A 24,028-nucleotide genomic window follows, 5' to 3' on the forward strand; every position below is an offset into this window, starting at 1 on the left:
AATAAGCATCAAATAAAACAAACCCTGCCAAGGTGGAACAAAAGTAAAAAAGAAAAAGAATCAGGAATCGCCTATGGGCACCATTGACATATATAGTCCACCTCCCAACCCACCCCCCCTAATATTCAACATCATCCAATCCCCAAAAGAGTACAGTGAATGACACCCATGAATTGTAGACACGCTCCCCAGACTCCTCCCCTCCCTCTTGTAAACTCCTCCCCCCAACTTTTCACCCAGGCTAGATTCACCAAAACCTGTTCTACCAGGCTTCGATGGTCGCAGCCCCCCCATCATTGCAAATGAAAGTCCCAACTCTTCCCTTGTCCAAATATATACAGCGTCGACTCATTTAGTAAATACACCAACACGCAGTGAAAAAATAAAGTTACATGAGGCTACATCGGTACACGACCCAATCAGTCCCATTTCTCAATTCTGCCACTCCTTCTGCCTTCACAAACTCCTCCGCCACCCCAAAATAAAAGTCCTTTGATTTGTTGGTCACCTTCAACTTAGATGGATATACTATGCTGCACCATACCTTGCTGATGTACAGTGCCTTCTGCACCCGGCTGTAGGCAGCCTGCATCCTCGCCAGCTCCACCGTAAAGTCCTGATATATGCGTGTACCAGCTCCAGCCCACCGCACCACCCGCTTCTGCTTTGCCAAGCACAGGACTTTCTCCTCTTGGCGGCTCACTCGCCTTTGGTATAGGCCTCCATGACCAATGAGCCCGATCCAGTTCATATCGAGAGGGTTCGTTCCCCCTCCCCCAATAGCTTTGTCAGCATCGTGGCAAAATACTCGGTCGGCCTCAGGCCTTCCACCCCTTTGGGCAGACTCACAATCCTCAGATTCTGCCGCCTGGATCTGTTTTCGAGGTCTTCCATTTTGGCTCGCAGACCCTTGTTGGTCTCTATCACCCTCTGCAACTCCTTCCCCATCGAGGGGAGTTGATCACTGTGCTGCGATAATGCCTCTTCCACTTCCTTCAGCGTCTCACCTTACTCCTGCACCTCCGCTCGATACCGCCACTCTCACCGGGGCAATCACCTCCTCCACCAGCACTTCTTCTCCTTCCCCCATCTCCTTCTTCATCGCTTCCATGTGCTTTGTGAACTGTTTTTCCAAGTTCCACAGCCATCACCGTGGTCATTTCTTCTGCTGTGAGCAATGCAGCCTCCCCTGGTGCTCCAGCCTCCGCTTTCCTTACAGTTTCTGCATCGACTTTCCCACTCACTGGCAGACTTTCATTAATCCCCTTTTCCACAGCTGTTTTCCCCCCAAACTTGGACATTTCTCCTCTCTGTGCCTTCTTAGGTTTTTCAGCCTCCATTGCTCCCGGGACCGGGCATTAAAACTCCAAAATTTCTATTCCCGAGCGGAAGCCCTCCAGTGTGCGACTGCCTCCTGCCCACAGTCACTGGAAGTCCCAGTTTGGGGGTCATGCTTGTAGGTTGAGTGAAGGCATTCCACAAAGCAGTCAGCCAATCTGATTTAACTGTTTGGCCAGGTTTGTTTAACTTCCCCTCGTCTAGAATATCCATACTGGCATTATAATGAGGGTAAATAACACAGCAAACTTTCTGATATAGCTTGCATTGTTTATTGTTTTGTATTAATTAGTGAAATTAATTTTCAACCAGGTTGCTGTAACTACAGAAAATGTCACGAACATGCCTCCAGGATAGGAATGTTAACTACTGACTACATGGCAGCGATTTCAGTTTTCTGCAGTGATCAATGAGTGTTGCAATAGGGAAATCTCTTGTGCAACATGTATGTAGGAGGCCAAAATTGCATGACAGGACAGGCAAAGTTTGTTACTTCCATCAATGAATTGTATAGGAGTAGCCATTTATGGTATCCTGCTATCTCAATGTCCCACGTACGTGTCAAAAGAGAAGCCACACCCAGCAAACCACATGAAGGAAAATTGGAGCAACAAGGTGAAACAACTCCTGAACTGTTCTGACATTTAATAGATTCAATAAACATTTAAAAATATGTGCCACGTTACTGGTGAATACAGATGAAAGTTTCCACGGTTCAACTGCCAATACAAATCTTACACACCAGAACAACGATGAGCAGAAATGCACCACATGAAACACTGAGGACAGGCTGCCAGAGGAGAAAAAGACATTTATGCCGAAAACCAGAACTACCAAGGCCCTGGCTTGAAGTGATATTGGCCGTCTGCTGGACCACACTTAAAGACAGCACAGAAACTAATTTTCACTAAACGGAACTTTTATGATCATCCAATTACAATATTTGTCACGTGAATACAAAAGGTCAATGGTGTGAATATGTCACTACTTCGAGACAGCACGGTAGCATTGTGGATAGCATAATTGCTTCACAGCTCCAGGGTCCCAGGTTCGATTCCGGCTTGGGTCACTGTCTGTGCGGAGTCTGCACATACTCCATGTGTGTGCGTGGGTTTCCTCCGGGTGCTCCAATTTCCTCCCACAGTGCAAAGATGTGCAGGTTAGGTGGATTGGCCATACTAAATTGCCCTTAGTGTTGGGTGGGGTTACTGGGTTATGGGGATAGGGTGGAGGTGTTGACCTTGGGTAGGGTGCTCTTTCCAAGAGCCGGTGCAGACTCGATGGGCCGAATGGCCTCCTTCTGCACTGTAAATTCTATGATTAACAATAGAGGTTAACTTTGCAACAGGAAGAACGATAAGCAAAAAGACCATCAAACTCCATAGTTGGCTAATAGCTGGTCAGACGAGTATTTCGGAGGACGACTGATCTTGTTTAAATCACCCTAGTTAAACAGCCTATTTATTTCTATTAACGAGTTTGCCTTACAAAGAACAAAAGTACAGCACAGAAACAGGCCCTTCAGCCCTCCAAGCTTATGCCGACGATGCTGCCCATCTAAACTAAAATCCCCGAACAGGCACCGGAATGTGGCAATTAGGGGCTTTTCACAGTAACTTCATTTGAAGCCTATTTGTGATAATAAGCACTTTTCATTTCATTTAATTTCACTTCCATGGTCCGTATCCCTTATTCCCATCCCATTCATGTATTTAAAACAATAGCACTCAGGCCAGGTGCATGTGTATCATGTCCCAGCACTAGCAGAACCTGGATTTTAAAAAGGGATATTGGAACAAGGGTCAGCGACAACCCAGGAATTCCCAGAAGCAATCACCACAGAAGAGACCCGAGCTCAGAGGAGAAGATATCCACACTAAATGATCATAGCTTGGTCAGCCTCGTTCACTAGTGCGGTTAATAAGAGTTGCCTTTGTACTACATTGTCAGGAATAGTGATTAAGCTGGCTCTTCTGAATAAAGTAGAGTTGTACTAAATTCAAGTGCCTTTATTTTGTCTAAACCAATCGAGCAGACATCAATTCTATCCTGCAAATGGACTAACTTGAAAATTGTCCAATATCACACATGCACATCTATTGTCAACTTTAGTTGTGTTATTCATGGAGCTGTGCCTGTTTGAGACATTGAGGATAAATTGTACTGTCTCACACACTTCTGGTTGGACATCATGTGGAGTTTAATGGCAAATCACTAAAGATCCTAGGGTGCCATGAGCTAGCTGATCGAAACTGTATAAACATTTAAAATGTAGCTGCTGTTGGAAGAACTATATAAAGCAATCTTATTTGACAATTGAAGTATCATCCAGTGTCAAGAGGGTGCTGTTCCAAATAGTTGCAGTCTTATTCTGACTAAGGCAACATGCTTTGCGATCTAGGTTATATAAACATTAGACACTTACTGCATACAGCTGGATCTGTGTCGTCTCATGCTGGCTTGTTTTCTCCGCTTATTGCTCTTAAACCTCCAGGCCTGTATTAAAAGGTGAAGTTAAAATGCTCAAAATTAATATTAATGCCACCTTGCATCTCTACTAAAATAGCAGACACACAACATCTTAAAGATCAGGCCGGCTCCCATTCAGTGTTCTCTCTAAGCTGCAGACTTGTATGGCAACACAACAATCTATTAAGCACCATGCACTTAGTTAAGACAAGTGGACTTCTCAGCTCAAGATTGGACCTCAAGATTTCGTGCCTGGTGTTTTTAAATTGGGAATACTCGGTTCCGAATGAGAAATGAGATTTGATTCTCTCTTCACCAGTTCCCAGTGTACTTGGTCCAGACAGGGACATTGTGTCCTTCACCATCCAATTCATGATCCGAGTGGCACAGCACCAGGGACCCGGGTTTGGTTCCAACCTCGGGTGACTATGTGGAATCTGTGCGTTCTCAGTGTCTGCATGGGTTCCCTCCATATACTCCGGTTTCCTGCCACAGTCCTAAAGCGTGCAGGTTAGGTGGATAGGTCATGCTAAAATTGTCCCTTAAAATGGAGTTACAGGATTAGGGCAGGGGATTGGGCATAGATTCCCTCCTACATTCCTAAAACGTGCAGTTTAGGTGGATTGGTCATGCCAAAATTGCTTTTAGGGCGGGGTTGCAGGATTCGGGCGGGGGACTGGACTTGAGTGGCATGGTCTTTCAAAGGGTCAGTGCAGACTCGATGGGCTGAATGGCCTCCTTCGGCACTTCCAATTGCGGGGATTCCACAATTGCTAACCACTGTAGCCATGTAAAATGGCCACCTGCATGAGTTGTGGTCAATTTGGGACACAGACAGGTACACAGCCTCTGTGGATTGTGCAAAGAAACCAGACTTGGCTCTAACTTGCATCCATTGAGAATCAATTACCATTCGCATTAAGGACCATCAACAACAGCAGACTAACAGGCGCCACCCCCCCTTATTTGGAAAGGCCAACGTGTCTGGGACAATGATAGCTAGGACCTGCCCAGCCATTAAGGTATCCGCCCCCTAATTGGCTGAGATCGATGACGGTGATCGAAAACCCTATCGATCCATTGGACCTGGAGTAAGGACCGCACAAAAGGGTGCGCAAGAGACAAAGCCCTGCGCACTACAGATCAGTCTCTTTTGGGACCGGCCTGTGCGCAACCAACTGTAGCAGAACAACCAAGTTCAAGGATCCGCAACCATTTCCTGAAGGACAAGCCCAGCTGAGACGAACTCAACAACTTCCAACCGACCACGTGGACCTGGATAAAGACCTCATCTCGCACAGTGCCGGTCACTAAATAAAGGTCATCTTAGTTGTTAGGTGTTGTTTAGTACAGAACTGTGTGTATTATTGCATAGAGATAAAAGTCTCGTGTTATTAATAAACTGTGTTTTTGAGCTAACATACTGGTTGTGCAGTCATTTGGTCAATACAAGAAACAGCTTATGGTTCACAAAGGGTAAAAAGGCAACACCACTAAAATCACAGACATTTTACCTCTTCCAGACTATATTTGTTGACATGATGAAATTCCTCACTATTCTTAGCTGCTTTAGGACACAGAGGACAATGTGGGGGGAGGGAGAAAGAGAGTCCTAGTAAACCTCTGAACTGCATGCAACTATACTCCTTCAGTAAGCAGGCCAAAACTGAACACAGGACTCTTACCAATGCACTGTACAGTTGTAGCAGGATTTTCCTAGTTTTATATTCCATCTCACTTTTCCACCCAAATATTTACAGAACCTGTGTGCTATCATTGTGATTGATGTACAACTACATCCAGATTGCTCTGTACCACAGCATTCTACAGTCTATCCATTTAAATAATCTGCTTTACTATTCTTCTTGTCAAAGTGGACAACCTCACTTCACATTATATTTATATTTTCACTGCTCAACAACTTCAAGGGCAATGTCAAGAGCAACATCGACCACTCTACCATTGCCTTCTTTTATCTGACCAAGATTTTTGACTCAGTCAATCGAGAAATGCTCTCAGAGACCCTGTAAAAGGCAAGCTGACCAGAGAAATTAAATCAACATCTTCCAATTCCCCCATGACAAGATGTCGGTGACGGCCTTCTCTGACTGAAATAAGATGCCATCATTCCCATCTTCTTCTCCATCGCCACCATCCTTCAACTTGTCAAGAAGGAGCTTTAGAGCAGAGTGGACATCATCAGGATGGACGGAAACAAGAAAACAACACAAACAGTGTGTGGGGAACTTCAGTATGCAGATGATATCACCATCTCCAAGACATTCTTGACACCTTCGATATACCGAAGAATCTGTCTCGGCCTCAAGTCCTTTAACAACTGCCCCAGGGCAAGGTCTCTCCCTCCATCAAAACCAAAAGAGGAACCTGAAGTGTTGGCTAGTGTAGACTTGAGAGATGAACAGACACTTCCAACACTGATGAAGGTTCAACTCAATTTTATTAACTACTTCTAACTAACTAACGATTACTGTGTGTCTAAATGATGCTAACTTAAACTAGAAACCCAAGCCTTGTCCGAACCAGTTGATTCTCTCAGCACATGGTGAGAGTCTGTGCTGGGCTGGATGAGTTCTTGTTACACTGAGGCTGCACCCAGAATGAGCGGGAACCGTGGTGCCCTCTGCCTTTATAGCGTGTGTATTCTAACTGGTGATTGGCTGTGGTGTTTGTACATGTTGATTGGTCCCTGTGTGTGTCTGCACCATGATATACTGGTATATATTATGACAGAACCTTGCTAGACATGGAACATTTCCCATACCTGGGGTACCATCTCTCATCCAAGGCTGACATTGATGGGGAGATCCAACATCATATCCAATCCGCCGGACGTTTAAAGACGACATTCATACTGACACCAAAATCCTCATGTAAAAGGCAGTTATTGTCCCAACTATACTATACGGCTCAGAAACTTGGGACTAAGTACACACCACTTCAAGGCTCTGGAGACACACTTATCAATGCTGTACGATACTGATTCTCCACATCAGCTGGAAGAACAGGCGTACTAACATTAGTGCCCTGAAGAAGACAAGAGCACCAGCATCGAGGCAATGATCATCCAGAAATCAACTCTACTGGGCAGAATGCGCTTAGGATGTCAGAGCCCCAACTGCCAAAGCAAATCTTCCTTACCCAGCTCAAGGCTCCCAAAGAGGACAAAAGAAGCACTTCAAAGTCACCCTGAAGGCCTACTGCAAAAAATGCAACATGGACATCAACACCTGGAGACCGTTGCTTAGAAGAGACCTACTTGGAAGAACCTTTTGTTTATTTATAAATTTAGAGTACCAATCCACCTTTTTGGGTTGTGGGAGTGAGACCCATGCAGATGCGCGAGAATGTGCAAACTCCACTTGGATAGTGACCCGGGATCGAACCTGGGACCTCGGAGGCATGAGGCACAGTGCTAGCCACTGTGGGAAACAATTCTTTGAGGGGAGAAATTCTTTGGAGGACACCAAACAGCAAGAGGGGCCTGGAAAAGGCAGCAGAGAAAGAAATACTAATGATCTAAGAGTCCAAGGAGCAATCCCATCTCATGGAAACACCCGACAAGCGTGCGGTCAAAGATGCGGTTCTAGGATCTGGCAATGCAAAGGTCCACAGAACCCATGACCAGTAATCGGAGTTTCTTACATGGACAATCGTACTTGTTAACAAGTGATTGTCAAAGGCTCATCTACCATCCCACAAAAACTTCTGCAGACAGCAAAATCTACTTGTTTTCTAAACCAAGAGCCAGTTCAGCCACCGCCCGCCCTTGCTGAACTGCACTGTCAACAATCCTCCAAATTTTAAATTCGACCCCTCGTTTAAGAATCTTACTCAAATGTTAATGGTCCTCATTCAGAACTTTCCATTCTTCTGTATGCAGCTTTTGTTTATAATGGTCCTGTGGACGACCTCAAACGTTTTGTCAAATTAAAGTACTTTACAAATACGTTGCTGCAGATTGGCTACTGGGGTGAGAGGGTTGTCCTCTGACAAGAGGATGCATGAACTGGATCGATACCTTCTGCAGTTTAGAATAGGAGATGTTGATGAAATATACAAGCTCTGAAGTGGCTTGACAGGACAACGAGGGAAAACATATAAAGAACATGGGAACAAAGTCTCAGGAATCATTGAATTTACAGTGCAGAAGGCCATTCGGCCCAAGTCCACACCGGCCCTTGGAAAGAACACCCTACTTAAGCCCACACCTCCAACCCACCCTCGTAACCCTAGTTAACCTTTTTGGACACCAAGGGCAATTTAGCATGACCAATCAACGTAATACACATCTGTCTGTGGAAAGAAACAGAGAACCTGGAGGAAACCCACAGAGACACAGGGAGACCATGCAGACTGTGATAACAAACAGAGCTAACAACTGTGCCACCCTCATTTAAATTGGAAAATATAAATTCCTTGGTTGTCAATCTGTGGAATTCTCTGCCCAGAGGGTCAAGGACTCTCCATTGTTGTGAATATTTAGGTCCAAAATTGGCAAACTATTGGTCTTTCAGGGAGTCATGGGGTTTTCAGGAGCTGCCAGGAAAGTGCAGTTGAGGCAGAAGATCAGCCACAATTATGAACACAGCAGCCTTGAGGAGCATACTTGTGCTTCTATTCTTTATAGCATTAGGTATTGTGCCTTTAGTTGGCGATGGCTCACGTTCAAGAATTTGTTTCATAATCCCCTCTGCATCCATTTTTTTGTACAATTGCTTACCTCTGCATTGGACAATATTGATTTCTGAGCACAAGGGACCTGGGACACTTACCTCTGCTAATACTGCTTTGGAACAGCATTTGATTTCTCTCAGCACAAAGGGGCCTGGGACACATTTTCCAACATTAAATCAAGCAAAATACTATTACAGTTCAAGACTGTCTTACAAGAATAACCCAGTCAGCAGCAAGTACACGATCTTCCTCCTGACCGAATTACTCACACTAAATAGTAAAAATAGTGCATTTTCTTGGTAAACGTTTCCGGATTGTTAATGGTATTTCATGCAGGGACACAAACTGCTTTTGTGCTGAATTTCCCAGGAGATATCATCCTGCAGGAAAGGATGGAGCTCTTTAGAAAAGGCTGGGTTGGGTTTTAAAACATCTGAAAAGGATTTGGATACCAAAAGTCTCTTTATTGATGCTCCTCCCCACACATGTAAGGAGTCCCGTCTCGTTTCAGATCGGTTGATGCAAATTATAAAGACCCCCCAAAAAAATACCGCATTAGCACGTACGGGTGGGGATCGTTGTAACTACTTCAGTGGCAAAATGGTGACCCCCGTCGACATCTCCCCCCCCCCCCCCCCAAATTTCTTTTTAAACGATCGATTTGCAGAATTTCACTCCACCCTTCACTTGTTTTTTAAAAAAAGAGCCGGCGGCAGAACACGATACCGTATGGGCTTGTCGACGTGGAGCAAAGGGGGTGGGGGCAAGAGAAGAGGACGGCAACCCCACATCTCCCTCTCGCCCTCATTTCCCGTATCCCCCTCTACCCCGTTATTGCCCACGCGCCTCGTCTAACGAAAATACCCGAACCGCCTGGAACCGGTTCGTTCGCCGGCCTCAATGGCAGACGCAGCAGCTCGTTCTCCGACTTCACACCCACACCGTCACCGCAACCTACCTGAAGCAATTCATCAATCCGACTTCTTCGACAGACAGGAGAGGTTGGAAAATATATTGTAAGGTAGGTCGTGATGAGGGGGCGCGCACGGATCTAAGACGACCAACCACCTCGTTCGTCGGACCCACAACTTGGATTACAACACTGGCCGCAGCTATTCCAGGAAGACTTCTCCCCTCTCCTCTCCTATTGGTCGGCGGCTCGCCTTTCCTTGAGCTGATTGGCGGGTTCCACCTGTCAATCTATCCGACGTGGCCTCCCGGCGGGGGAGGGGAAGTGGGGAGTCAGCTGGAGAGAGGACGAGGTTGCTTGTGACTTGCAAGCCTGCTTCCCTCATTTTGAGAGCAAAAAATGCTGAGTCTGCGGGGCATGGCTGACTTTTCTTTGTTCAATTTCCGATTTCATACATTTTTTTTGTTATAAATTTAGAGTACCCTATGAATTTTTCCAATTAACGGGCATTTTAGCGTGGCCAAATCATCTACCCTGCAAATTTTTGGGGTTGTGGGGAGGACACGGGAGAACATGCAAACTCCACACGGATAGTGACCCAGAGCCGGGATCGAACCTGGGACCTCCGCACTGAGAGGCTGCAGTGCTAACCACTGCACCACTATGCTGCCCGTTCCGATTTCATACATGCGCGGCGGCTCTTGCTCACCGCGAATCACATAACTTCTTACTCTTTGTGTTTGTTTCAGTCCTTGAAAGACTTGAGTCATTTCGAAGACCATAAGACATAGAAGCCGAATTAGGCCACTCGGCCCATCGGCTCTGCTCCGCCATTCAATCATGGCTGATATTTTTCTCATCCCCATTCTCCTGCCTTTTCCCCATAACCCCTGATCCCCTTATTAATCAAGAATCTATATAAAAGCAAATTACTGCGGATGCTGGAATCTGAAATGAAAGGGAAAATGCTGGAAAATCTCAGCAAGTCTGGCAGCATCTGTAGGGAGAGAAAAGAGCTAATGCTTCGAGTCCGATGACTCTGTTAAAGCTAACAGACTGAGAGAGTGGGAAATATTTATACTGTGGAACAAAGAACAAAGAAAATTACAGCACAGGAACAGGCCCTTCGGCCCTCCCAGCCTGCACCGATCCAGATCCTTTATCTAAACCTGTTACCTATTTTCCAAGGTCTACTTCCCTATGTTCCCCGCCTGTTCATATATCTGTCTAGATGTGTCTTAAATGATGCTATCGTGTCCGCCTCTACCACCTCTGCTGGCAAAGCATTCCAGGCACCCACCACCCTCTGCGTAAAAAAACCTTCCACGCACATCTCCCTTAAACTTTCCCCTCTCACCTTGAAATCGTGACCCCTTGTAATTGACACCCCCACTCTTGGAAAAAGCTTGTTGCTATCCACCCTGTCCATACCTCTCAATTTTGTAGACTTCAATCAGGTCTCCCCTCAACCTCCGTCTTTCCAATGAAAACAATCCTAATCTACTCAACCTTTCTTCATAGCTAGCACCCTCCATACCAGGCAGCATCCTGGTGAACCTCCTCTGCACCCTCTCTAAAGCATCCACATCATTCTGGTAATGTGGTGACCAGAACTGCACGCAGTATTCCAAATGTGGCCTAACCAAAGTCCGATACAATTGCAACATGACCTGCCGACTCTTGTACTCAATACCCCGTCCGATGAAGGCAAGCATGCTGTATGCCTTCTTGACCACTCTATCGACCTGCGTTGCCACCTTCAGGGTACAATGAACCTGAACTCCCAGATCTCTCTGTACATCAATTTTCCCCAGGACTCTTCCATTGACCATATAGTCTGCTCTTGAGTTAGATCTTCCAAAATGCATCACCTCGCATTTGCCTGGATTGAACTCCATCTGCCATTTCTCTGCCCAACTCTCCAATCTATCTATATTTTGCTGTATTCTCTGACAGTCCACCTCGCTATCTGCAACTCCACCAATCTTAGTATCATCTGCAAACTTGCTCATCAGACCACTTATACCTTCGTACAGATCAAAATGTATATCACAAACAACAGTGGTCCGAGCACAGATCCCTGTGGAACACCACTAGTCACCCTTCTCCATTTTGAGACACTCCCTTCCACCACTACTCTCTGTCTCCTGTTGCCCAGCCAGTTCTTTATCCATCTAGCTAGTACACCCTGAACCCCTTACGACTTCACTTTTTCCATCAACCTGCCATGGGAAACTTTATCAAATGCTTTACTGAAGTCCATGTATATGACATCTACAGCCCTTCCCTCATCAATTAACTTTGTTACTTCCTCAAAGAATTCTATTAGGTTTGTAAGACATGACCTTCCCTGCACAAAACCATGCTGCCTATCACTGATAAGTCTATTTTCTTCCAAATGTGAATAGATCCTATCCCTCAGTATCTTCTCCAACAGTTTGCCTACCACTGACGTCAAGCTCACAGGTCTATAATTCCCTGGATTATGCCTGCTACCCTTCTTAAACAAAGGGACAACATTAGCAATTCTCCAGTCCTCCGGGACCTCACCCGTGCTCAAGGATGCTGCAAAGATATCTGTTAAGGCCCCAGCTATTTCGTCCCTGGCTTCCCTCAGTAACCTGGGATAGATCCCATCCGGTCCTGGGGACTTGTCCACCTTAATGCTTTTTCGAATACCCAAAACCTCCCCCTTCCTTATGCCGACATGACCTAGAGTATTTAAACATCCATCCCTAGCCTCAACATCCATCATGTCCCTCTCCTTGGTGAATACCCATGCAAAGTACTCATTAAGAAGCTCACTCATTTACTCTGACTCCACGCATAAATTCCCTCTTTTGTCTTTGAGTGGGCCAATCCTTTCTCTAGTTACCCTCCTGCTCCTTATATACGAATAAAAGGCTTTTGGATTTTCTTTAACCCTGTTAGCCAAAGATATTTCATGACCCCTTTTAGCCCTCTTTATTGCGCATTTGAGATTTGTCCTACTTTCCCGATATTCCTCCAAAGCTTTATCAGTTTTGAGTCGCCTCTATCTTACGTATGCTTCCTTTTTCATCTGAGCTAGACTCACAATTCCACCCGTCATCCATGGTTCCCTAATCTTGCCATTTCTATCTCTCATTTTCACAGGAACATGTCTGTCCTGCACTCTAATCAACCTTTCCTTAAAAGACTCCCACATTTCAAATGTGAATTTACCCTTAAACAGCTGCTCCCAATCCACATTCCTGAGCTCCTGCCGAATTTTGTTATAGTTGGCCTTTCCCCAATTTAGCACTCTTCCTTTAGGACCACTCTCGTCTTTGTCCATGAGTATTCTAAAATTTATGGAATTGTGATCGCTATTCCCAAAGTAATCGCCGACTGAAACGTCAACCACCTAGCCGCAACATTCCCCAATACCAGGTCCAGTATGGCCCCTTCCCAAGTTGGACTATTTACATACTGCTCTAAAAAACTCTCCTGGATGCTCCTTACAAATTCTGCTCCATCTACGCCTCCAACACTACATGAGTCCCATTCAATGTTGGGGAAGTTAAAATCTCCCATCACAACCACCCTATTGCTCCTACATTTTTCTATAATCGGTCTACATATTTGTACCTCTACTTCACGCTCGCTTTTGGGAGGCCTATAGTAAGGTCCCAACAATGTTACTGCACCCTTCCTATTTCTTAGCTCTATCCATATTGCCTCAGTGCTTGAATCCTCCATCGTGCCCTCCTTAATCACAGCTGTGATATCATCTCTGACCAGTAATGCAACTCCTCCACCCCTTTTACCTCCCTCTCTATCCCTCCTGAAGCATTTATACCCTGGGATATTTAGTTGCCAGTCTTGCCCATCCCTCAACCAAGTCTCAGTAATACCAATAACATCATATTCCCAGGTACTAATCCAAGCCCTAAATTCATCTGCCTTACCTGCTACACTTCTCGCATAAAACAAATGCACCTCAGATCACCTGTCCCTTTGCGATCATCATCTCTGTGGAATAGGAATGAAAGATGAGTCATAGCCGCAGAAACCCAGGGAAACTAGGTGCTAATGGCCACAGAAACCAAGGGGAAAGAGTGCTAATGGCAGACCCCAGAGAGGACAAAAGATGTGAAAGGTCAAACAGTAGGGAAACTAACATAACAGGATGAACTGTAGGTGTGGGGGGAGGGGAAGGGGGAAGCAAAGAGGAGAAAGGTGCAGGAAAGAAAGAAATGGGAAAAGACAGTTAAAATGAAATGAAAACAAATGGGTTGAGGTGGGGCTGATCATCTGAAGTTGTAGAATTCGATGTTCAGGCCGGAAGGCTGTAGTGTGCCTAACCGGAAGATGAGATGTTGTTTCTCCAGTTTGCGTTGCGCTTCACTGGAACATTGCAGCAGGCCAAGAACAGACATGTGGGCATGGGAGCAGGGTCTTTTGTTAAAATGGCAAGCAACAGGAAGGTCAGGATCCTGAATGCGAACAGACCGAAGATGCTCAGCAAAGCGATCACCCAGTCTGCGTTTGGTCTCTCCGATATAGAGGAGACCACATTGGGAGCAGCGAATGCAATAGACCAGATTGAAAGAGGTGCAAGTGAAACGCTGCTTAACCTGGAGTGAGTGTTTTGGGCCTGGAATGTTAAGCATGGAAGAGGTAAAGGGGCAGGTGTTACACCGTCTGCGATTGCATGGGAAGGTGCCATGGGTGATGGGAGAGGTACTGGGTATGGTGGAGGAATGGACTAGATTGTCTCGGAGGGAACGGTCTCTGCAGAATGCTGACAGAGGGAGTGAAGGGAAGATGTGTTTGGTGGTGGCATCACGCTGGAGTTGGCGAAAATGGCGGAGGATTATGCTTTGCATAATCTATCTATCCCTGTTTTATAGACACTCAGTGATTTGGCCTCCACAGCCTTCTGCGGCAAAAAGTTCCACAGATTCACCATACTCTGGCTGAAGAAATTCCTCCTCATCTCTGTTTTAAAGGATCGTCCCTTTAATCTGAGATTGTGTCCTCTGCTTCTAGTTTTTCCTACAAGTGGAAAAATCCTCTCCATGTCCACTGTATCCAGGCTTCGCAGTATTCTGTAAGTTTTAATAAGGTCCCCCCTCATCCTTCTAAACTCCCAACGAGTACTGACCCAGAGTCCTCAACCATTCCTCAAAAGACAAGCTCTTCATTGCAGGTATCATTCTTGTGAACCTCCTCTGGACCCTTTCCAAGGCCAGCACATCTTTCCTTAGATACGGGGCCCAAAACTGCTCACAATGCTCCAAATGGGGTCTGACCAGAGCCTTATAGAGCCTCAGAAGTACATCCTTGGTCTTGTATTCTAGCCTCTTGACATGAATGCTAACATTGTATTTGCCTTCCTAACTGCCGACTGAACCTGCACTTTAACCTTTAGAGAATCGTGAACAAGGACTCCCAAGTCCCTTTGTGTTTCTTATTTCCTAAGCATTTCCCCATTTAGAAAATAGTCTGTGCCTAAATTTCTCCTTCCAAAGTGCATAACCTCATACTTTCCACATTGTATTTCATCTGTGACTTCATTGCCCACTTTCCTAGCCTGTCCAAATCTTTCTGCAGCCCCCTTGCTTCCACAATATTACCTGTCCCTCTACAGATCATTGTATCATCTGCAAATTTAGCAACAGTGCCTTCAGTTCCTTCTTCGATAATGTAAATAGATATGCAGCTTCCTCCATCCAGTCTAAAATATTCTTCGTGAGCAGTACTTGCCATCATGCCGAATTCAGCACCACCCCCCCCCCACCCCACCCCACCCCCCCCCCCCCCCCCCCCCCACCCCCCACCCCCGTAATCGCCTTGTGTTAACAACAACTTGTCTACTGCCTTTAAACAAAATAAAATGTCCTAAGGAGCATCACAGTAGTGTTATACCAAACCAAATGTGATACTTGGTCAAGGAGAAATATGGAAGGAATGTCAAGAGCTGAAATTCACCAATTTCAAATTGGGAATTTGCAAGGGGCCCGAATTGGAGGTACACAGATATCGGAGGGTTGTTGGGCTGGGGGAGATGGGGCGAGGCTATGGAGGGATATCTAAATACAGGTTAGGATTTTAAAATTAAGATTTTGCATAACTGGGAGCAAGCTAATGGGGCTAAAGATAGACAAGTCTCAGGCCCTGATGGAATGCATCCCAGGGTATTAAAAGAGATGGTGGGGGAAATAGCAAATTCGTTTGTGGTAATTTATCAAAATTTGCTGGACTCTGGGGCAATTCTGGCAGATTGGAAAACAGCAAATGTGATGACACTGTTTGAAAAAGGCATTCGACAAGGTGCCACACAAAAGGCAGCTGCATTAGGTAAAGGTGCACAGTGTTGTGTATGAGCATCGATAGAGGATTAGTTAACTAACAGAAAGCAAAGAGTGGGGTTAAATGGGTGTTTTTCTGCTTAGCGACCAGTGGCTTGTCGTGTGCCTCAGGGATCAGTGTTGAGACTGCAGTTGTTTATAATTTACATATATGATTTGGAGTTGGGAACCAAGTGTAATGTGTCAAAGTTCGCAGATTACACTGATGAGTGGTAGAGCAAAGTGTGCAGAGGACACTGAAAGTCTGCAGACGGATGTAGATAGTTTAAATGAGTGGGCAAGGGTCTGGCAGATGGAGTATAATGTTGATAAATGTGAAGTCATCTATTTTAGTAGGAGTAACAGCAAAATGGACTATTATTTAAATGGTAAAAAATTGCAGCAGGCTGCTATGTAGAGGAAACTGGGTGTCCTTGTGTATTAATTGCAAAATGTTGGTTTGCAGGTACAGCAAGTAATTAAGAAGGCAAATGGAACTTTGTCCTTAATTGCTAGAGGGATAGAGTTTAAGAACAGGAAGGTTATGTTGTAGTTGTATAGGGTACTGTGAGATCACACATGGAGTACTGTGAACAGTTTTGGTCTCCTTACTTGAGAAAGGATGTACTGGTACTGGAGGGGATGCAGAGGAGATTCACCAGGTTGATTATGGAGTTGAGAGGATTGGCTTATGAGGAGAGACTGTGACTATACTCATTGGAATTTAGAAGAATGAGGGGTGACCTTAAAGAAACTTATAAAATTATGAAGGGAATAGAACATAGAGCATTACAACGCAGTACATGCCCTTCGGCCCTTGATGTCGCGCCGTCCTGTGAAACCCCTCTAAAGCCCCTCTACACTATTCCCTTATCGTCCATATGCTTATCCAATGACCATTTGAATGCGTTTAGTGTTGGCGAGTCCACTACTGTTGCAGGCAGGGCATTCCACGCCCTTACTACTCTCTGAGTAAAGAACCTACCTCTGACACCTGTCCTATATCTATCTCCCCTCAATTTAAAGCTATGTCCCCTCGTGCTGGACATCACCATCCGAGGAAAAAGGCTCTCAATGTCCACCCTGTCTAATCCTCTGATCATCTTGTATGCCTCAATTAAGTCACCTCTTAACCTTCTTCTCTCTAACGAAAATAGCCTCAAGTCCTTCAGCCTTTCCTCATAAGATCTTCCCTCCATAGCAGGCAACATCCTTGTAAATCTCCTCTGTACCCTTTCCAATGCTTCCACATCCATCCTATAATGTGGCGACCAGAACTGCACGCAATACTCCAAATGCGGCCGCACCAGTGTTTTATACAACTGCAACATGACCTTATGGCTCCGAAACTCAATTCCTCTACCAATAAAAGCTAACACACCGTACGCCTTCTTAACAACCCTCTCAACCTGGGTGGCAACTTTCAGGGATCTATGGACATGGACACCGAGATCTCTCTGCTCGTCCACACTACCAAGAATCTTACCCTTAGCCCAGTACTCTGTCTTCCTGTTATTCCTTCCAAAATGAATCACCTCACACTTTTCTGCATTAAACTCCATTTTCCACCTGTCAGCCCAGCTCTGCAGCTTATCTATGTCCCTCTGTAACTTGTAACATCCTTCTGCACTGTCCACAACTCCACCGACTTTAGTGTCATCTTTACTTACCCATCCTTCTACGCCCTCCTCCAGGTCATTTATAAAAATGACAAACAGCAGCGGTCCCAAAACAGATCCTTGTGGTACACCACTAGTAACTGGACACCAGTCAGAACATTTCCCATCAACCACCACCCTTTGTCTTCTATCAGCTAGCCAATTTCTGATCCAAACTGCTAAATCACCCTGAATCCCAAGCCTCTGTATTTTCTGCAATAGCCTACCGTGGGGAACCTTATCAACCACTTTACTGAAATCAATATACACCACATCAACTGCTTTACCCTCATCTACTTGTTTGGTCACCTTCTCGAAGAACTCAATGAGGTTTGTGAGGCACGGCCCACCCATCACAAAACCATGTTTATCTCTAATCAAATTATTCCTTTCCAGATGATTATACATCCTATCTCTTATAAACCTTTCCAAGACTTTTCCCACAACAGAAGTAAGGCTCACTGGTCTATAGTTACCAGGGTTATCTCTACTCCCCTTCTTGAACAAGGGGACAACATTTGCTATCCTCCAGTCTTCTGGTACTATTCCTGTAGACAAAGATGACTTAAAGATCAAAGCCTCAGCAATCTCCTCCCTAGCTTCCCAGAGAATCCTAGGATAAATCCCATCCGGCCAGGGGACTTATCTATTTTCACACTTTCCAGAATCGCTAACACCTCCTCCTTATGAACCTCAAGTCCTTCTAGTCTAGTAGCTTGTAGCTCAGTATTCTCCTCGACAACTTTGTCTTTTTCCTGTGTGAATACAGACGAAAAATACTCATTTAGCACCTCTTCTACCTCCTCGGACTCCACGCACAACTTCCCACTACTGTCCTTAACTAGCCCTACTCTTACCTTAGTAATTCTTTTATTCCTAACATATCCTAACATAGGTGGATTGGCCATGCTAAATTGCCCGTAGTGTCCTAATAAAAGTAAGGTTAAGGGGGGGGGGGGTTGTTGGGTTACGGGTATAGGGTGGATACGTGGGTTTGAGTAGGGTGATCATGGCTCGGCACAACATTGAGGGCCGAAGGGCCTGTTCTGTGCTGTACTGTCCTATGTCCTATCTATAGAAAGCTTTAGGGTTATCCTTGATCCTACTTGCCAAAGACTTTTCATGTCCTCGCCTGGCTCTTCTTAGCTCTCTCTTTAGAGACTTCCTAGCTAACTTGTAACTCTCAAGCGCCCTAACTGAACCATCACGTCTCATCTTTACATAAGCCTCCTTCTTCCTCTTGACAAGTGTTTCAACTGCTTTAGTAACCCATGGTTCCCTCGCTCGACCACTTCCTCCCTGCCTAACAGGTGCATACTTATCAAGGACTCGCAGTAGCTGTTCCTTGAACATGCTCCACATTTCTATTGTGCCCATCCCCTGCAGTTTTCCTCTCCAGCCGATGCATCCTAAGTCTTGCCTCATCGCATCATAATTGCCTTTCCTCCAGCTATAACTCTTGCCCTGCGGTGTATACCTATCCCTTCCATCGCTAAAGTAAACGTAATCGAATTGTGGTAACTATCACCAAAGTGCTCACCTACCTTCAAATCTGACACCTGTCCTGGTTCATTACCCAGTACCAAATCCAGTACGGCCTCGCCTCTCGTTGGCCTATCTACATACTGCATCAGGAAACCCTCCTGCACACATTGGACAAAAACGGACCCATCTAAAGTACTTGAACTATAGTGTTTCCAGTCAATATTTGGAAAGTTAAAGTCCCCCATAACAACTACCCTGTTACTTTCGCTCCTATCCAGAATCATCTTTGAAATCCCTTGCTCTACATCTCTGGAACTTTTTGGAGGCCTATAGAAAAGCCCTAACCGGGTGACCTCTCCTTTCCTGCTTCTTAACTCAGCCCATACTACCTCAGTATTCGAGTCCTCATCAAATGTTCTCTCAGCCACCGTAATACTGTCCTTGACTAACAATGCCACCCCTTCCCCTCTCTTACCACCTTCCCTGAGCTTACTGAAATACCTAAACCCCGGCACCTGCAACAACCATTCCTCGCCCTGCTCTATCCATGTCTCCGAAATGGCCACAACATCGAAGTCCCAGGTACTAACCCATGCCGCAAGCTCACCCACCTTATTCCGGATGCTCCTGGCATTGAAGTAGATGCACTTTAAACCACCTTCCTTCCTGCCGGTACACTCCTGCAACTTTGAAACCTTACTCATGACCTCACTACTCTCAGCTTCTTGTGTACTGGAGCTACAATTCAGGTTACCAATCCCCTGCTGAACTAGTTTAAACCCTCCCGAAGAGCATTAGCAAACCTCCCACCCAGGATGTTAGTACCCCTCTGGTCCAGGTGTAGACCATCACATTTCTAGAGGTCCCACCTACCCCAGAATGAGCCCCAATTGTCCAGGAATCTGAAATCCTCCCTCCTGCACCATCCCTGCAGCCACGTGTTCAACTGCTCTCTCTCCCTATTCCTTGATTCGCTAGCACGTGGCACGGGTAACAACCCAGAGATAATAACTCTGTTTGTCCTGGATCTAAGTTTCCACCCTAGCTCCCTGAATTCCTGCCTTACATCCCTATCCCTTTTCCTACCCATGTCGTTGGTACCTATATGGACCACGACTTGGGGCTGCTCCCCCTCCCCCTTAAGGATCCCGAAAACACGATCCGAGACATCGCGGACCCTGGCACCTGTGAGGCAACACACCAACCACGAGTCTCTCTTGTTCCCACAGAATCTCCTATCTATCCCCCTAACTATGGAGTCTCCAATGACTAATGTTCTTCTCCTCTCCCCCCTTCCCTTCTGAGCAACAGGGACAGACTCTGTGCCAGAGACCTGTACCCCATGGCTGACCCCTGGTAAGTCCCCCCCCAACAGTATCCAAAGCGATATACCTGTTACTAAGGGGAACGACCACAGGGGATCCCTGTACTGACTGTTTCCCCCCAGCCCCTCTCACCATCACCCACCTATCTTTATTCTTTGGCGTAACTACCTCCCTGAAGCTTCTTTTTATGACCACCTCTGCCTCCCGAATGATCCAAAGTTCATCCAGCTCCAGCTCCAGTTCCCTAACACGGGTTTTGAGGAGCTGGAGTTGGGTGCACTTCCCACAGATGAAATCAGCAGGGACACTGATGGCGTCCCTCACCTCAAACATTCTGCAGGAGGACACAAAGGGTGTGTTTTCCATTGATTTTCACAGTAACTTCATTGCAGTGTTAATGTAAGCCTACTTGTGACAATAATAAAGATTATTATTATATGTGGGACCTTGCCGTGTGCAAATTGGTGCTGCATTTCCTATATTACATAGTAACTAAAGTTCAAAATTACATGGTTAATAATTTCTAACGTTTCACATCCTGAGGTAAAAATCGCTTTATAATTAATAAGCCTTTTTCTCTCTACATTTAAAGTAAGATTGTGAAAAGTGCATGGTTAAAATGTTAGTGGATTGAGAGGGCAGCACGGTGGTGCAGTGGTTAGCATTGCTAACAACTGAAATCCCAGGCATGATCCCGGCTCTGGGTCACTGTCCATGTGGAGTTTGCACATTCTCCCCGTGTTTGCATGGGTTTCGCCCCCACAACCCAAAGATATGCAGGGTAGGTGGATTGGCCACGCTAAATTGCCCCTTAATTGGAAAAAATGAATTGGGTACTCTAGATTTAGTTTTTTTAAATGTAAGTTGATTGGAGCAGGTTGGGGGTCACGGCAGTAATAACTCTACTGCTCTGTTGAGCACACACACAGATCCTGGGTGGGATTCTCCCAGCCCTGCGTCATGCCAGAGAAGCCCCACGAATGGGCCACGTCGCCCTGACTCCGGCACATGATTCTCCGCAGTGTGGAGAATCGGCACCATTGGCGCCGGCATGGTTGGTGCAGCGCTGGTCGCGGGCAACTCTATGCGGCCGGCCTGCCGATTCTCCAGCCCGGATGGGCCGAGCGGCCGTAGGAGAAGAGCCGAGTCCCGCCGGCGCCGTTCTAACCTGCTCTGAGCCGGTGGTACCTCAGCGTGTAAGGGTCGGGTGGCGGCCTGTGGGGGTGGGAGGGGGGGTCCAACCCTGGGATGGGCCTCCAATGTGGCCTGGCCCGCGATCGGGACCCACCATCTGTGTCTGGGGGCCTCCTTTCCTACTCGCCGGGCTGAGCCATGTTGCGTCAGGGCCGGCGCGTTGAAGGAGGCCACTGCGAGTTGGTGCCGGCGCCACTGCACATGTCCTCGCTGGCGCAACTGCGCATGCGCGGATCCTGCGGCACCCAGTTCGCGCCAGGATCGGCAGCTAGAGCGACACGAACTGCCCCAGCGCCGTGCTAGCCCCCTGGAGGGGCCAGAATTAGACATGGGAGTGGCCCGTTCACGCCGTCGTAACGACGGCGTGGACACTCTTGGAGAATCCCGCCCCCTGTACCTATTGAACGGGCAAGGTTCAAATCCAGGTACAATGCGTTCCCACGCCATCTGTGAGCAGAATTTTGAGGCAGAATGGGGATTGAGAGACACCAGTATGTACTGGCACTGCCCTTTATAACATTCAGAATTGCATAACAATTCAACAAAACTTGTATTTATAAGGTGACTTGCACACAATAAGAAGAATATAATAAAACATGGCAAAGCATTTAACAAGAGCATAATCAAACTAATTTGACACTGAAGCACATAAGAGGATATTAGGACGGATGACCAAAACCTTGGTCAACTGGTCAATTCGGATGAATAAATTGGCCCTTGAGCCTTTCATCAACATTTAGTATGATGTGGAGATGCCAGCGTTGGACTGGGGTGAGCACAGTAAGAAGTCTTACAACACCAGGTTAAAGTCCAACAGGTTTGATTCAAACACGAGCTTTCGTGCTTTCCTGAGGAAGGAGCTGCGCTCCGAAAGCTCGTGTTTGAATCAAACCTGTTGGACTTTAACCTGGTGTTGTAAGAATATTTAGTAAGCATTACAGCATTTTTCAGGGGGTGACGTTGAAAAGCACTGTGCCACATTGTTATGTAACTACATAACTTCTTTAAATACTTGTGCAAAGCTGTGAACGTTTTGCTGATCATTCAGCATGGTGGTATCAGTTATCAGACTCTCATCAGCAATGGGTATGTGGCTATTGCCTCATCTCTTCAGGAAAACTTGAGATTGCATAGTTTGAGAAAGAGAGCAATAGATTTCAGTTTGCTTTACTAACCTGAAAATCATAACGTTTCGAGCTATCTAACAAACATGTTGCATGATGATTCCTCTGCCCAGTGGGTGGCATGGTAGCACAGTGGTTAACACTGTTGCTTCAAAGTGCCAGGGTCCCAGGTTCGATTCCCAGCTTGGGTCATTGTCTGTGCGGAGTCTGCACGTTCTCCCCGTGTCTGCATGGGTTTCCTCCGGGTGCTCCGGTTTCCGCCCACAGGTCCCGAAAGACGTGCTGTTTGGTCATTCTGAACATTTGAACATTCTGAATCTCCCTCTGTGTACCCGAACAGGCGCCGGAATGTGGTGACTAGGGGATTTTCACAGTAACTTCATTGCAGTGTTAATGTAAGCCTACTTGTGACAATAAAGATTGTTGTTATTATTAAATAGCATTGAAAATATTTTCATAATGTGAGATCCCCAGACCCTGCAGAGCAATCTTTCAAGAGGGGATATTAATACAATCACTGATCTCATTTTGAAACCTGTTTCAGAGGGACACATCCATATAATTTTTTAAGTAAAACAAAGTAATGGAAATATAGAATGCTCAGGCAGCATCTTTTAAAAAATAAATTTAGTGTACCCAATTCATTTTTTCCAGTTAAGGGGCAATTTAGCATGGCCAATCCACCTACACTGCACGTCTTTGGGTTGTGGGTGTGAAACCCACGCAAACACTGGGAGAATGGCCAAACTCCACACGGACAGTGACCCAGGGTCGAACCAGGGACATCCGCACCTTTAAGCAGCAGTGCTAACCACTGCGCCACCGTGCTGCCCAAGCAGTATCTTTAGAGAGAGAAAGGTTAACATTTTAAACAGCATTCATCAGAATTGCCTGAGGCATTACCCTGTCCCTCCCTCTCCTTAAATGCTGACTGAGCGAATCCGTATTTTCTGTTTTGTTTCTAATTCTCCACATTTTGAGTTTTTTTGTTTTTTATTTATATATTTACTTTTCAAGATGGTTCCTGGGTGATCAGCTTTTTAGGGAACTCCTCGCTGTGCACCTGAATCCTTTGCCATCTGTTGCCTCCCCTTGTCCTTTTTTCCACCAATTTCTTCCACTCTTAAGTTGCCCTGGCTTTAATTGTGGGTATATTTTATCCCTAACCACTACTCCTTGCGAATGGTAACATAGCAGTAATGTTGTTAGACTACTCCAAAGGTCTGAATTAATGCTCCAGAGACATGAATTCAAATTCCGCAATGACAACTGGTGAAACTTAAATTCTGGTTCACTAATGCTCTTTAGAAAAAGAAACTTAACCTGTCTAGCCTATACGTGACTCCATTCCTACAGTGATGTGGTTGACTCTTAATTGCCCTCCGAAATTGCATCAAACTGCAACAGAAAAGTTAAAGTAGACCATCTAAAAAATGCAATTTGGCAGCCACCTAGGCATTGGAAATGGCAAAAGCACATTGTGCCCAGCTGACTCTGGAAAGTTCCCCTTACTGAC

General features: G+C 45.9%; 1 protein-coding gene across 2 annotated transcripts in view; it reads right to left on the reverse strand.

Annotated features, from left to right (window-relative positions):
• gpcpd1 (glycerophosphocholine phosphodiesterase 1) overlaps positions 1 to 9,655 on the reverse strand; it is a 103,827-nt gene extending 94,172 nt beyond the window's left edge. For both annotated transcript variants that reach the window (XM_038806184.1, XM_038806193.1), the window contains exons 1-2: positions 9,461 to 9,655; positions 3,764 to 3,834 (exon numbers count right to left, since the gene is read on the reverse strand). The gene's annotated coding sequence lies outside the window, so the exon portion shown is untranslated. The remainder of the gene's footprint in view (positions 1 to 3,763; positions 3,835 to 9,460) is intronic.
• Between the last annotated feature and the right edge of the window lie 14,373 nt (positions 9,656 to 24,028).

The sequence above is a fragment of the Scyliorhinus canicula genome, chromosome 1 (genome assembly GCF_902713615.1).
Source record: "Scyliorhinus canicula chromosome 1, sScyCan1.1, whole genome shotgun sequence".
NCBI classification, from domain to species: domain Eukaryota; kingdom Metazoa; phylum Chordata; class Chondrichthyes; order Carcharhiniformes; family Scyliorhinidae; genus Scyliorhinus; species Scyliorhinus canicula.